Source organism: Tachypleus tridentatus, chromosome 3, assembly GCF_004210375.1.
Source record: "Tachypleus tridentatus isolate NWPU-2018 chromosome 3, ASM421037v1, whole genome shotgun sequence".
Classification (NCBI taxonomy): Eukaryota; Metazoa; Arthropoda; class Merostomata; order Xiphosura; family Limulidae; genus Tachypleus; species Tachypleus tridentatus.
The window spans coordinates 91,759,880-91,774,327 of NC_134827.1; the positions used below are offsets into that span (position 1 = coordinate 91,759,880).

At 30.9% G+C, this 14,448-nt stretch overlaps 1 protein-coding gene across 4 annotated transcripts in view; it reads left to right on the forward strand.

The window, feature by feature from the left end:
• LOC143247470 (uncharacterized) overlaps positions 1-14,448 on the forward strand; it is a 43,279-nt gene continuing 28,831 nt past the window's right edge. Inside the window, exons 1-2 of one of the 4 annotated variants that reach the window (XM_076495668.1) lie at positions 13-126; positions 8,164-8,289. The gene's annotated coding sequence lies outside the window, so the exon portion shown is untranslated. Of the gene's footprint in view, positions 127-316; positions 506-8,163; positions 8,290-14,448 lie in introns of those variants that run through there. The other 3 variants (XM_076495670.1, XM_076495671.1, XM_076495672.1) reach the window with 3 other exon arrangements.

The following is a 14,448-nucleotide window of genomic DNA, read 5'->3' on the forward strand; positions in this document are numbered from 1 at the left end:
CAAATGCACAATGACGAAAGTTGTCTTCAAAAACTCATTAAAAGTTTCGACGATAGGAGGTTAAAATAATCATACAATTTGATACAGATTGTTGTTGTGGTTTAGTGAAAGTGTTGTGTATGTGACGTAAGTGAGAAAGTTATTTTTTATTAAACGTTAAATTTTCAAGTAAAACTTAAAGAAATAAAACTTAACATATATTTTGTTTGATATCTGTTGCGAACTTTGGTCTAACAGTAACAAAAATGATACATAATTATTTTAACACGTGACAACCAGGGACCATTTTATTTGACCACTCTAGTGTATTTAACATATTTCTGCGCATTAACTACATAGCAGTTATGAACGATATGGTGTTTATATATCGATATATATTTAATAATTATGTTGAAAGTTCAAGGGGAAATGAGTTATAAAATCCCACTTTTTTAAGTTCATGCTAATGAAAATTTAAATTATTGTACATTCTGAATATTTTGCAAGATCATCAGTAGATGGAAAGGTAATTGATGAATTAGTTTATCTTAGTAAGAATGATATCCGTGATAGGATTTTTTTTTTAAAGTTTGATAAAACATAATTTTCAAAATAATTTAACTGGTTTTTGAAGTTTTGATGTTAGTGGTCAAGGCAAATAGGATTTTGAGCTGGATTTATATTTACAAGTTATATCCAACGTTTCTGTTATAAGGTTTGTTATTTGGCTAATGTAACATTTTTTAAAGAAGGTGGTAGAAATTGTGTAGGTGATTAATTTATAGGCATAATAAATGTAATCTTGCATAAGTGATGAAAAATATTTGAAAGTCTCTTTTGTAAACTCATTTTTCAAAGATTAAACTTTTAAAGATAATTAGGGAAAATATAGTCTTACTAATCTTTTGATATTTTTGAAGAGGTTAATGCTTGGAAAAAATGATGGTAAAGATGTTTTTTATGCTTGTGATACAAAAAGTTTGTTAAAAAATTGTCCCTATAGATGTTGGGAATAAATTAGCTAGTTGGATCAAAAATAGGCAAAATGGAAGAAAGGAGAGTGTGATAAGTGGATTGGCTGGTTGGTTTGGTGTTTTATGGTGTAAAACAACTAGGCTATCTGCACCTCATAAGTGGAACTCGATCAAACTGGATTAATGTCACAAGTTAGGTACACAAAGGTCCAGTGTTTGTATCTTTTTCACTTTTTAACTTTGTCAGTGAACTAATACCTAAATATGTTGATATTGAGGTGTTTGGTGTTGTGAGGAGGAGAATGCTACTTTGCAAAGCATTTTATTTACTTGGCGAATTGGCTGAAGAAATGGCAGATGGATTTTAATTGTAATAAATCAAGATAATGTATGTGGCTTATAGTATGATAGTCTGTGGGGTATATATGGAGAAAAGAAGCATATTATGATATTCAGGGGCATAGGTAGAGGACGTAACTGTCAAAGCAGAAGATATAATAAAGGGTTATTAGCACAGTAGCAGAGACAGTATTTGTTGTGCATGTAGGGGCTAATGATGTAGGGAAAGCTAGGTCAGAGGAGCTAATTAATAAGTACAAGTGATTGATAAAGATATTTAAATAAAAAGGCTGTAATGTATTTTGTCAAGGATACTGCCCAGAATTAACTGTGAGGATGAAGTTGTAAGTAGGTCACCAGGCTTAAATTAATATGTAAGGATGAGCAGATCAGCAGATTGGACATGTGGAATCAAATCAGTGGAAGAAGGGAGCTTCTTTGAATGAGTGGTTTACATTTAAATAAGATAGGGAAGTTTTAAACTAGGACTAGAGAGTGATGAAGGCCAGGAAAAACTAAATGCAAAAATCATGAAAAGCAGAGGAATGTTTAACATTAGGAATGAATATATAAGTAGTTATAAGGTAGATTTAATTGTTACTATTGTAATGCTAGAAGTGTAAGAAATAAAGTAGATTACTTTAGAGTACTAGTAATGGAAAAGTTTGATATAATGGGAATAAGTGAAACATGGTTAAATGTAAGTGATTTTGATGAGAAATATCTTTTGAGATACATTATTATAGGTTATTTGATAGAGTACTAAAGAGGAGAGGAGAAGTAGCTTTGTATGTAAAATATGAGTGATATCTTTGATACCCTCAGCTTCAACAGGATGTTAGGAAGAATATTTAATCCATTTGGATTTCTGTTAATGAATATAAAGGGAAAAGGTTTTTAGTGGGAATTTGTTGCATACCATCAAATAATACTGATGAAATTAGTGAGAAACTTTAGAATGAGATTATGATTTCAGCTGTTAATGAGATAATTTTGGATGATTTTTGGGCATGTAGTCTTTGAAATTCTACAATCAAACCATGAAGGAGAAAAGTTTTTAGAAACTGTTCAACATGATTTTCTTCATCAATTGGTTAAGGAATCAACTACAATGTTTTTTATTTATTGATAACTTCTCATTTAGAAAGTGGTGGGAGAGTGGAAATTGAGGAACATCTAGGCTAAAGTGATCATTGGTCTGTTAGGTTTGATGTTTTGCTTCATATGGAGATCAAAAATATTAAAAGATAAATTTTAAATATTCAAAGTAAACCTATTCCTTACAGGAAGAAAAAAGATATTTGCAAGTAACAAATAAGGTTGGCTCATAAAGAGTATAACACATAAAATTAAAGAAAAGCATCATAATTTTAAGAATATAAATTGACTGGTATGACAGGTGATTTAGAAGATAAAAAAAATGGTGAAATGGAAAATTAGAATATCGGATAAGATGTTTGAGGAAAGGTTGGCTAAAAATGAAAAAAAACAACAGTATGAATTTTTTAAATACATTAAGGGTAAGCAAATTGTTAGGATGGTGTAGGATTCTTGAGGGATGATAAAGGAAGAATTATTTGACTATTATGAGATGGCTAGGTTGTTAAATTTATTTTCTTTTTTACTTTTTTTTGGTTTTGCTATCAAAGATTAAAACAGTATTCCACATTTTGATCAGTTGATAGGTGGAACTGAGATCAAACAAAATGACTGCATTAATTCTGAGCTGATTAAAAGGAAGTTGGGAAGTTTTAACCCTTTTATGATAGGCTTATTATAATATATGAGTTAAGTATTTATACAACAACTTTTGAAGCAGTATATGTATCTTCACAAAATTTGGTAGACTTGTAGTAGAGATTGCAATTTTCTTGTACACAAAAAAAATATTTAGTGAAATATTTTTACAAAAGATTTGTTTGTGAAATTTATGAGTTTTTTTTGTTGCTAGTCTTGAGTGCAAAGTGATTTTTATTTTATGAGTAAAAATTATTCTTCATACCAGAAATCTCAAATAGTATTTGTGTAATCTCTAAAATTTCTTAAATATATTTAAAATGTTTGTTTTCAGTGAGATTTCACATTTGTTTGTTATTTATTCTGTGTGGGGGTAGTAGATTTGACTGACCTCATTCATAACTGATGTTAAAAATTAGGGAATGTAAATTGTGCCTTTTTTATTCTAAAATGACAGTAGGTTATGGAGCAAAAATGCAAATGTTTAGTCTAAATAGCTTAAGTCTTGTAACATTATAAATGTATATTATTTTTATAATATTGTCTTCACAGTTAAGCATGGCTAAAATTACAGGCATCCCATTGCTTTGGTGATTGTGTACTCATGTTACTGTATCTAGTAATATAGAACTGACCTTTAGGCTTTACAAAGTGACCTGTTTTGGCTGTGATTTGTGGACTAGTAATTGGTAATATACTCACATTTCAATTATTATACATTATATAAGAATATAGATTATTACAATTTACAAACAAGTTCTTAAACTTATTTTTCTTAAAATATAGAATGGTAAACTAATAAGTATAGCAAACATATCTTCCAGTTACAGTGACCTTTGCATTCCTTTGCTGCTTGCCATAGGTGGCTAAACCTTTTCAAATTTTGCAGATGGAGGAAGGGCAAAAAATATCTGTGTTTAAAGCATCAAGTTCTACCATAATTTATCAAGCTTAATAACTAAGCTGTATTTTGTTTAAAATATGTAATATTGAACAGGCTTAAAAGAAGGAAATGGCTTTCAAGTACTTTAAAATGACTGGGAAAGTACCTGTTAAGACTTTCTGAGCATTTAGTTGGGTAGGATATTTGCATGTTGTATATTGAAGTAAGTGTGTATAAGGGACCATTTCCAAAAATAGAAAAAAGTGAGTGGGACCAATGTTTGATTCATTACATAAGCTGCATCTTGGCAAAATAAAAGATGTGTTCTTATTTTGTATTCTAAGTAATTTGAGTTCCCAATTTGTATGAAACTATATACTGTGTTTTGACAATATAAACATCTAATTTGAACCAATGCTGCATTCAGCATACCACATGACTCACAAAGATTCATATTTAGGCTTATTCTTTTAATATTTGCTCATAAATTAAGAAATTTACTAATACATAATACTAAAAATTAAATTATTTACAATTTGATGCAAAACTTAATGTAAATTGTAGTAGGTGAATAAAATTTTGAATGCATATGGACAAACATGATGTGGTCTTTGACCCATGACTCATTCTAATAGGGTTAAAAAATTATAAGGCTCCTGGTCCAAATATATAATAAAATGTAATATTAGTTCCCTGATGATTTTAAAGGAGGTTAAACATTGTATATCTGAGCCATTTGTTGCAATTGTTTTGTCAGTCCCTTAATTTGAGAAGGTACCAAAGATTGGAAGTTAGCTGATGAATCTCTTATTTTCAAGAAAGGTGATAAAAGTTATGGAATAACTTATTAATCCATTAGTCTTGCATTAGTTGTGGGAAAAGTTTTGGAAAGTCTGATTAAAAGATGCTTTTCAAAGTCATTTAACAGAGTTTAGAATTTTATTGGATAATTAGCATGGTTTCACTGAGGGAAAATCTTATACTACAAATTTTTTGCTATTTTTTGTAAAAAAAAAAAAACAACAAACTATAGGTGTGGGGGTATAAGTTAGCAACTTGGATAGAAGAGTGACTGGGTGGATGAAAGCAGAGAATTTTTATAAATGGATTAATGTCAATGAAGAAGTACATAAGGCTCAGTTGTAGGACATTTATTCTTTTTGATTTACATTAGTGGTATAGATGAAAAAATGGCCATTAATTTACATTATTTTGCACTTTGCAGATTATATTAATGTCTTGGGTGTTAGCTGTGGAGAGGATGCTGCTGAATTGTAAAAGGATTGATTGTTTAGTGAGTTAAATAAATGGAATATGAGTTTTGATTAAAATAAATGCAAGATAATGCAGGTGGGTTATTATAATTTTAATTGTAAGTATTATTTGGATGTGAATAATCTTAGTGTTATGAAAGAAAAGAACCTTTTATGTAGTAGTTGATCAGTCTCTAAAACTGCCCAAGCAATGTATTGTTGATAGTTACAGAGAAAATAGGATTTTAGGTTGAATCTACAGATATATCGAATACAAGTCTAAATAGGTTAATTTTATTGTACAACTATTTAGTTAGGCTACATTTGAAGTATTATTTATTCTTGGGCATTTTACTTTAGAAAAGGGTTACTAGAATGGTCCTTGGATAGAGGGTTTGTCATATGAGGATAGTTTGAAATCTCTTAGGGAAAGAAATAACATTTATGAGGGACCTCATTGAGGTATTTAAGATTGTAAAGGGAATTGATGGTGTTGATGCATCATCTGTTTTTGTACTTAACAGTAAGAATAGTAGGACTAAGAGACATAAATTCACAGAGTAGGAGTTATCTGCAGCTAAGACAGTTTTATTCTTCTAACAGTGTGGTCAGCCTTTGGAATTGTTTGCTTTTTAATGTTGTGGAAGCAGTAAATATGAGTTAATGAGAAAACTTCAATTGTATTAATGATAAGGGCTGGTTTTAAGATTGTTTTCTTTAAATTTATTTATTAAGAGTTTTGGTTTAGTTTGGAACATGGGTATTTCAAAATATTGTGTAATTTAGAATAAAATTTTGACAAGAACAAAATCTTAACAGTGTTACTTACAGGAGAAAAGTATTTTTGTGTTTTAGGCTGATTAATCTCTTAATCCAGCAACATAATGAGCTGTTTTTAGCTTTTTGCATATAAAAAGATATAAATGCACCAAAATTCAAGTGAAATACCAGGTTATCCCATAAGTAATGTCCAATTTTAGGTTCAGAAAAAGAGAGAGAATTTCAAATACTTTTAATGTTGTTTAATCAGTAATGTATGTTCCATTGTTATTAATTACTTCCTGCCAACATTTAACAAGCTTCTGAATGCAACATTATAAAATTCATGGGGTTTGGAGGAAAAGAATGTAATAGAGAGAGTAGTTTGACATCTTCATGTGTTCCAAGTTCTTTTTCACCAAGATAGTCCTACAAACTTCAGAATAGAGGATGATAAGATGGGGCAAGGTCTGGAGAATAAGGAGGATGTTGAAGTTTTCCCAGTCTAGCTCTTCAATCTTTGCAGATATGATCCTTGTTGTATGGGGCTATGCATTATCCTGGTGTAACACAACACCGTTATGACTGATCAAAGCAAGCCTCTTTTCTCTCTGTACAACATTTAAGTGCTCTAACTGTTGACAACAGAAGTCTGATGTAATTATCACATTGAGTGGTAGAAACTTGAAGTGGATCACACCAACAACATCCCATCAAATGCTTAACAATACTTTCCTCTGGTGGAGGTCCATTTTGGGCTGTGCTTTAGCCAGTTTACTTGCACTGAGCCATTGTCTGTGGTGCTTAACATTTTTATAAAATATCAATTTTTCATCTCCAGTCACTAACCTGTCCCAAAGAGGTGTTATGTTCACAAGGGTGCAGAGAAGTGCAAATGTCCACTCTTGCTCTAAGGTTTGCTTCTGTCAAATCATGGGGGACCAATTTTCTAAGTTTTGACTCCTTTCCAAGCTGTTGCAGATGTCAGTGAATTGTTTAATGGGTTAATTAAGCTTCTGTGCTAGTTCTTTAACTGTTACAGCATAATCTTCATGAAGTGCAGCCAGCAGCAAGTTGTCATTAAACTTAAGAGAATGACCTGAACGTGGTACACCACTTAAGCTGTAGTCACCTGATCTAAACTTCTGAAACCACCTTCAACATTTTCTTTTATTGAAAGAACATAATATAACATAAGCAGCTTGAATGTTTCATGTAGTTCCTACTGCACTATTGCCTTTTTAAACTTTTAAAGCATTATATGCTTAATAGTGTTCCTCAGACACATCCATCTTCATAAGAGTTTATTTAAAGCCTTCTACAAAGGCAGAAATGATGATGCACTTTCTGTATTAAATTTTTGGACATTAATTACGATCTGACATATTTAAATGAAATCCATAAATAAAAACTATTAGAAAGTGAACAGAAAATTATGGAAGCAAATTGTGTGATAAAATAAAAAAATAAAAATTGTATATTAAATATAATATCATAGAGTGGTGTTGACACTTTCCCAAGTAATTCATTTGTTTTTGTATTTCTACTATGCTGTTGCAGAGGGCTTTTAGGCTATCTGGAGATTCAAGTTGCACTTCAGAAATTTTCTGGGGCAACCAAAGGTTCAGTTACCAGGTGGTAGTCCCTTGATTTATTATTTATTTCTGTTCACTATTCAAACCCTTTTTTTTTCACAGGCCCAAGTCAATGTTCACTTAACTGCTTCTGTTTGATAACTGCTGTTTCCATCTCTTGACATTATCAGTTTTAAAGTGGTTAGAATGGTGGTTTGTAGTCCTTAAGTGCCAAAGAGGCAATCAAAATGACTTACCTCTTATTGTACCTCAGTCTAAATATAGTTAAACAGAACTTAATGACACAAAGTTTCTCAAGTTTGAGATTTTGTAAACCTCTTTCCCTGGCATGGTAGTTCATTCTGCTTGTTTCTCCTTTCCATGGATTTTGAATGTAATTACACATCTTTGCTTGTTAATATTAGAGGCATGGGATGTGTCTTGACAGGTTGAGAGAAAACTGATTGAATTGTTGCTGCTTAATCAGTGTAACTGGAGGGCACTTGCAGCTTGTGGTTGTCCAAAAGCGTTGTCTGTATCTGGAGTATTGCTGTTATCCATGAATCACAAGGCTCTTTCCCATTTAATTTTCTGAAATTTGTGTCTTGTTATGTTTAGAATACATTACAAAGAAAATAATGCCTTTTTTTCTCCTTATTTTCTAGATAAGCTTGTAAACACAGATCAGCTCATCTCTCAAGAGAAAAATAAACTGAATCAAATCTTATTCGTATAAGATAACATTTCCATTCTCTGTATCATCATAATATCACTCTTCTGAACCTTTGTTAGTAAGTCAGTTTTCTTTTTTATATATTCATTTTAGAATAACGTAGATGTACAAAATTGGTTTAATACAAATGTATTAAACTTTTTTTAAAGAAGGCAATAGAAATTGTGTAGGTAATTAATATATAGGTATAATAATTTTAATCTTACATTAGTGATGTTTTTGGAAGTCTGATTTGTGAACTCATCAAAGATTAAACTTTTAAAGATAACTAGGGAAAATATAGTTTACTAACCTTTTGATATTTTTGAAGAGGTTACTGCATTTAAAAAATGATGGTAAAGATGTAGTTTTTTATGCTTGTAATACAAACAAATTATTAAAAACTTTTTCCTAGAGATGCTGGGAATAAATTGACTTGTTGGGTCCAAAATTGGCTAAATGGAAGAAAGGAGAGTGTCATAAGTGGATTGGCTGGTTGGTTTGGCATCTTATGGTGCAAAGCAACTTGGCTATCTGCACCTCATAAGTGGAATTTGATCAAACTGGATTAATGTCACAAGTTAGGTACACAAAGGTCTAGTGTTTGGTTCTTTTTCACTTTTGATCTTTGTCAATGAGCTAATACCTAAATATGTTGATATTAAGGTGTTGGGTGTTGTGAGATGTGAGGAGAATCTAAATTGCCAAAAGGTGGACTTTTTCAGGGACAAACTGAAGGGCACCTTTTTCTTTGCTTTTAGTTTGGCTTGGATGATTGGACAGCTGATATGGATCCACAGGTTCCTTGTTATCCCTAAATATTAAATTTGAATTGTTTTTGTGCTGGAGTACCATTCTAAGGTTTCTAGCAGTGGCCTGAAATGTGCAACCAAAGACTAGTGCGTAATCCAAAATGAGACATTTCTCTCAATGCAATTTTCTTAAGTGTAAATTCCATCATTTTCTCTCTAACATAAGTAGCAGGTATCTAACAGACTAAATTGCATGACATTGAATTCATGTAGTTCTTCTAAATTGGTGAAAGTAGCTTTGTTTAATTCAAATGTTTGTCCACATACATCAATGGAAAATGCATCAAGATCTGTTATTTTGTTCCTTCAGAAGTATTCTTCTGAACAAGTTGCTTGTCCTAGAAATGATATGAGGAAAAACTACATTACTAGCTTTAGCCATGTTTGTTGTAGTAGCTTATATGTGAACAATATTTTTCTTTACCACATAGAATGTGATGCTCACTGCTCAGACTTTGTATTTTTAATATGATGGCCAAAGTGACCATTACACAACTTTCATCATGGCCATGTACCATCCTGTAAAGGATGTTTTGAATTTATCAATTATTCTAAGTACTGATATCTGTAATAGACCTATTAAAATAGTGTAGCAGTGTGTTTGTTTTAGTTTCTTAAAATTATAAGCATTTTTATATTAGCTTTTCAATAATAAGACTGTTTTTACAAATACTCCAAATTTAATTTTTTCATTTTTTTTTTTTTTTTTTTTTTTAATATCATAATTCAAAGTGAGATAGAGGGGAATATTACTAGGCTTTTAGTCTAATACCTTTGTCTACAAAGTGTTGGAATGGTTGTGGATGAATTAGTACATCTAAGGTTGTCATTATGCTGGGTTTATTTCTTTCTATTAGCATTAAGGTTTGAAGCTATCATTCATTTACTGAAGTGGAAAAGTTGTTAGGATGAATTTTGTACAGTAAATTGAATAGTTTTATGTTGACTTTAGTGGTAAAGTTAATAATTTTGTTTATATGTATATAATGTTTGCACTATAAACTAACAGAAGCAACAGTTACAATTCAAAAGTTAATGTATGTATGTTTTTATATATTGCTAATGTTTAGATATTTTGTTTGTTTGTTACTCTTTCTATATATTTTCTGAACCAAATATACCAAGCAGGTACTACTTGTAAGTTTTGGTTATAAATATCAACCCCATATTTTGTTTCTGTCAACTCATCCTGTGTAATAATTAGACCTAAAGTTTCATTTGTCTTGCATAAGTTCTAACTCATCCTGCATTTTATAGTTACTTATGGGATTGTAAGTGATAGTATACATACTGTGAAAAATAAGAAATAAATCACCCAAGCACCAAGAAACTGACTACAATAAAGATTGTGTAACATTGAATTATTTTTCAAAAGTAGGAACATTAATGCAAATAGCATTAAGACTAATTATCTAACTTTAAATTGTTTAGTCTGGATAACTTTAAGTTCTTCATTATGTACATTATTTTCTTAATTTATTTTTCACTTTGATGCATATATAATACCTAAAAACTCTTGAGCATTTCAGTCTTAACTATGTACTCATTTCTGTATATAACTTACACTTTCCTGCCATTTACTGTGATTTATTTTCATTAGATGTAGACTTTCAGTTAGATGTTCATAATTTTCCCTTGGAGTAAAGCATGTGTGATATTGGCATGTTCTTGTCCCTTTGCCATTGTTTATGTCACAGTACGTTTGATGGGATTGTACTTTTCTGTTATTTAAAGTCAGTTTATCTTGATTCTTATCAGAGCAGACAAAAAGTGTCTTGATCTAGAGACATCCTGGTTTTTGGTTTAGTGTTAAAATGTTGAATCCTCTTTCACATTCAGCCTTTTCTAGAGAAATTATCAACATAATATTTGCAGTTTGATGTTTCTGTAACTTACTTCTTGCTGGACCTCACTTCATTATTTGGGGAGCAAGCCTCTGTTTTTCTTGTTGTTTCTTATTGTAATTTATAAACTATGTGCTATTTATTGGCACTCATTTTTAATTGTGCACTTAATGTTGTTATTTATTATTTTTACAACATGATATTTCATTTTCTTTCCCAAAGTTTCAGACATTCTCTGTAATAAGTCACTTTTTCATTTGGCAATTTTTAGAATTGTGATTTTCAATGTTTTTTGTCACTTTATACTCATACTGAAGTAAAAAAAAATACTTGTGTAGCTTAAAAATTGAGTTACTACAACATTCCTGCAAATTTATGTACAACAAACTCTGTAAGAAGGACTTGTGGTTCCTTTGGTCACAGAACAATTCAATTCATATTATGTTTGGATTCTTCAGCAGAAAAAAAAATCACTTTTCTAAAATGTATCACAGGTGATTAGCTTTAAAATTCTGCATTAAACTCACTTTACCACAGTTTTAGAATTTTTATTTAAAACAATTGTTTCTTTACTGGCAATAAATGCACAGAATCAACATACATGATTAAAGAGAAATAAGTATTTTTTAACTTTATGGAAGTAATTTAGGAAACAATGTTATAAAATATTATTTTTTTAAATATTAGTGAGGGTCTTTTATAACATTTCTTTCTTTTGCTGCTATATAAAGCTGTTATTAATTTATTTGCTAACAAAAAATTTATTTTTTATTTTAAGAGAACCAATTCTAATGAAACTTATAAAAACTGCTTATGATGATGAAAAACTGTATGAAGTTTCATCCAAATCTAATTTAAACTGTTAAAGGAGACTTGCAGACAGGTTGGCATGAGCCTCTTTTATATTTAAAATTATTTATGTGGTATAAAATAAAATAGTTTGCTTGTGTTTTTTTTATTTTCATGAAATATGAGTTCATAGCAAAATAAATTGAGATGTTTTATCTTTAGTTTCCTTTCAACTTACATAACATCCACTAATTAATTTAGTGATTTTTCTGATAACGTCCGCAGTAGTGTGCATTTTACAATGAGCTGTTACAGTGTGTATTTTGGGGGCCCTTTCTTGGAGAGAAAAAAAAAAGCATGAGCCCCAAATCAGCTTACCAGTTGCAACATTTTGAAACTTCTTTTACTGAAATAGATTTCTCTAGGTCACTCACTTATTCATGTTACTGAAGGCATACAAAACAAACAGTCGTGGTTGCCCACGACTCTCCAACACTGATATGCTTATTGAAAACTCATTTTTTTTATTTGGACAACCTTCCAGGTCTACCATTTTACATTAAAGTGTATCACATTTTAAATTTGTTGTCTGACATTAACAATGAATGCCTTTTCTTGCTAAACTCTTCTCTGTACAATGGGTATCTTGTATTTATGCACACATCCAACACAATGAAAGCCTGAAATTATCTTGAATTTGCCCTATCGAAATTTTACAGAGGTAACACACAGATTATTTGGTAGGCTTGTTGTTACTCTTAATGATTTTGAATTTAATGATGATTTTATAGCTGGACAAAAAGCAAGGCTAAGGAGGCTATCAAAATAGTACAAAAGTATGCCAGTATTTGAAGGTAGACTTAGAAACTAGGATGTCGCAAATTTATACAGATAAACCAAGACTCTGTAGATACTGCATTTGATGACTTTTTTTGTTTCAGTGAAAATATTTTTCTGTTATGTTTTTGTAGCTCTGTTAAGTCCACTTTAGATTATTCTCTTACTTAAATGAGCTTTTCAAATGTAATTATTATACTGAAAGATAGTTGTTGCATCATAAGTCAACTGATAGATCATAATACCTGCACTCTAAAAGTTATTGCTCCATTATATTATACATTTAGCCAAGCTCTCAGGTTAAGAAAAAAGTCTGCTCTGACAGTAAGAACTATGAAAGTAAAATTAATTCTTTACACAAAAACTGGTAACAAAGTTAACAGCATCTCCCTTGATGATGCCTCGAAATAATTACTAGATACAAACTCCCCTTGTGTTCCAATGGTTATTATTTGACACCTGAAATAGAAAAACCTACCTGGGATCCTATAGAAACATTTAACTTCATGAGTGTAGGGATCAAATAACATCAATTTTTACCATTTCCACCTAATTTATACTGAGGACAACTTTAACCTCTTACCAGGTTGAGATTACCCTTGCAATATTATGCATTATCAAACCTGTAAGTACATGCAACATGACCACCAGTTTTTTGACAAAGACAACCAAAAGTAATGCAATATCTTGCAGCTCATTTCTATTACAAAAATGTTTAATCTAATCTATCATCAAAAAATGTAACTTTCAGTAGGTGTGACAAACCAGTACATCTGCAACAGAATGTTATAACTATGAGATCTTCCACATAGCTTAAGATATTTCCATTCATTTTGGGCCTAATTATTATTACAGCCAACATATTATAATACCACAGACTAGTGTTTGAACAAGCACTGGTGCTCTTCCAATACCATACTTCAGCAATGTTTCACAGATATTCTGAGCTGGCAATTTATTTTGGTCAAATATATGGCAGGATACAATGGGTCTTCATGTATATTTTCCAAACTATTTTGAATAATCTGTCATTGGCTTATTATTGAACAGCTTTTCTGTTGTTAGCAAGAAGTACTACCTCAATTACATGGTGAGGAGTTTTCCCTAATGGTCATTACCATTAACTAAATCATTTTCAAACTAATGCAGATATTATCTTTCAATGTCAGCCATTAGTCTGTACACTAAAGATTTCTTACTGCATTTAAGACAATATCTTCCTTCTGAGGTAACAGAGAAACCTTTGGAATTTCATTTAGAACATTATTCATGAAATGTATTTACAACACAAGCTTGTATTCTTAATTTTCATATCATTCTTTACTTTTTTTTCTTCATTAGACTGCATATGAATTGTTTTCCTCATAAACCATGAAATGTATTACCAGAATGTTTCAGTTTCTTAGAAGTTTATAAACTACCCGTAACTTTGATCCACCCACATTGTCATTGCCCCTTTCTGGTTTCAAGAAGTATTCCTCCTTCATTTATACAATGTGAGGTGCTTTTCTATTTCTCTTTACTGACTCTTCATATAAGAGGCAGACAGATGGCAATACTTCACTTATTACTTCAAAACAGTTTTTAATATCATACTAATAAATAAATACTGCTGTATTTGGCCATTATCTTTGGAGTTCTATAACACCCTGTTTTTCTCCCATCACAATAGCTGTTCCATATGAGAACAGTTCATCAATCTTCTGTTTATAGCCAAGCATACCAAAATGTTAACGTTTTATCGGTGGCTGCAAATGTACCATCATATTTTACAACAGCTGGCTCGGCTCATTTCATTGCTATCAAAATGTCCCACAGGCTGAAGATGTTGTCTGATAACAATGCATTACAACCAGTAGTGCTAGATGTATACAGTTAATAAATCGATCAACAATTTATAATTAGTTACAGCCCTACTGATTTGTTTTTTACCTAAATTAGCACTACTATCTGGTA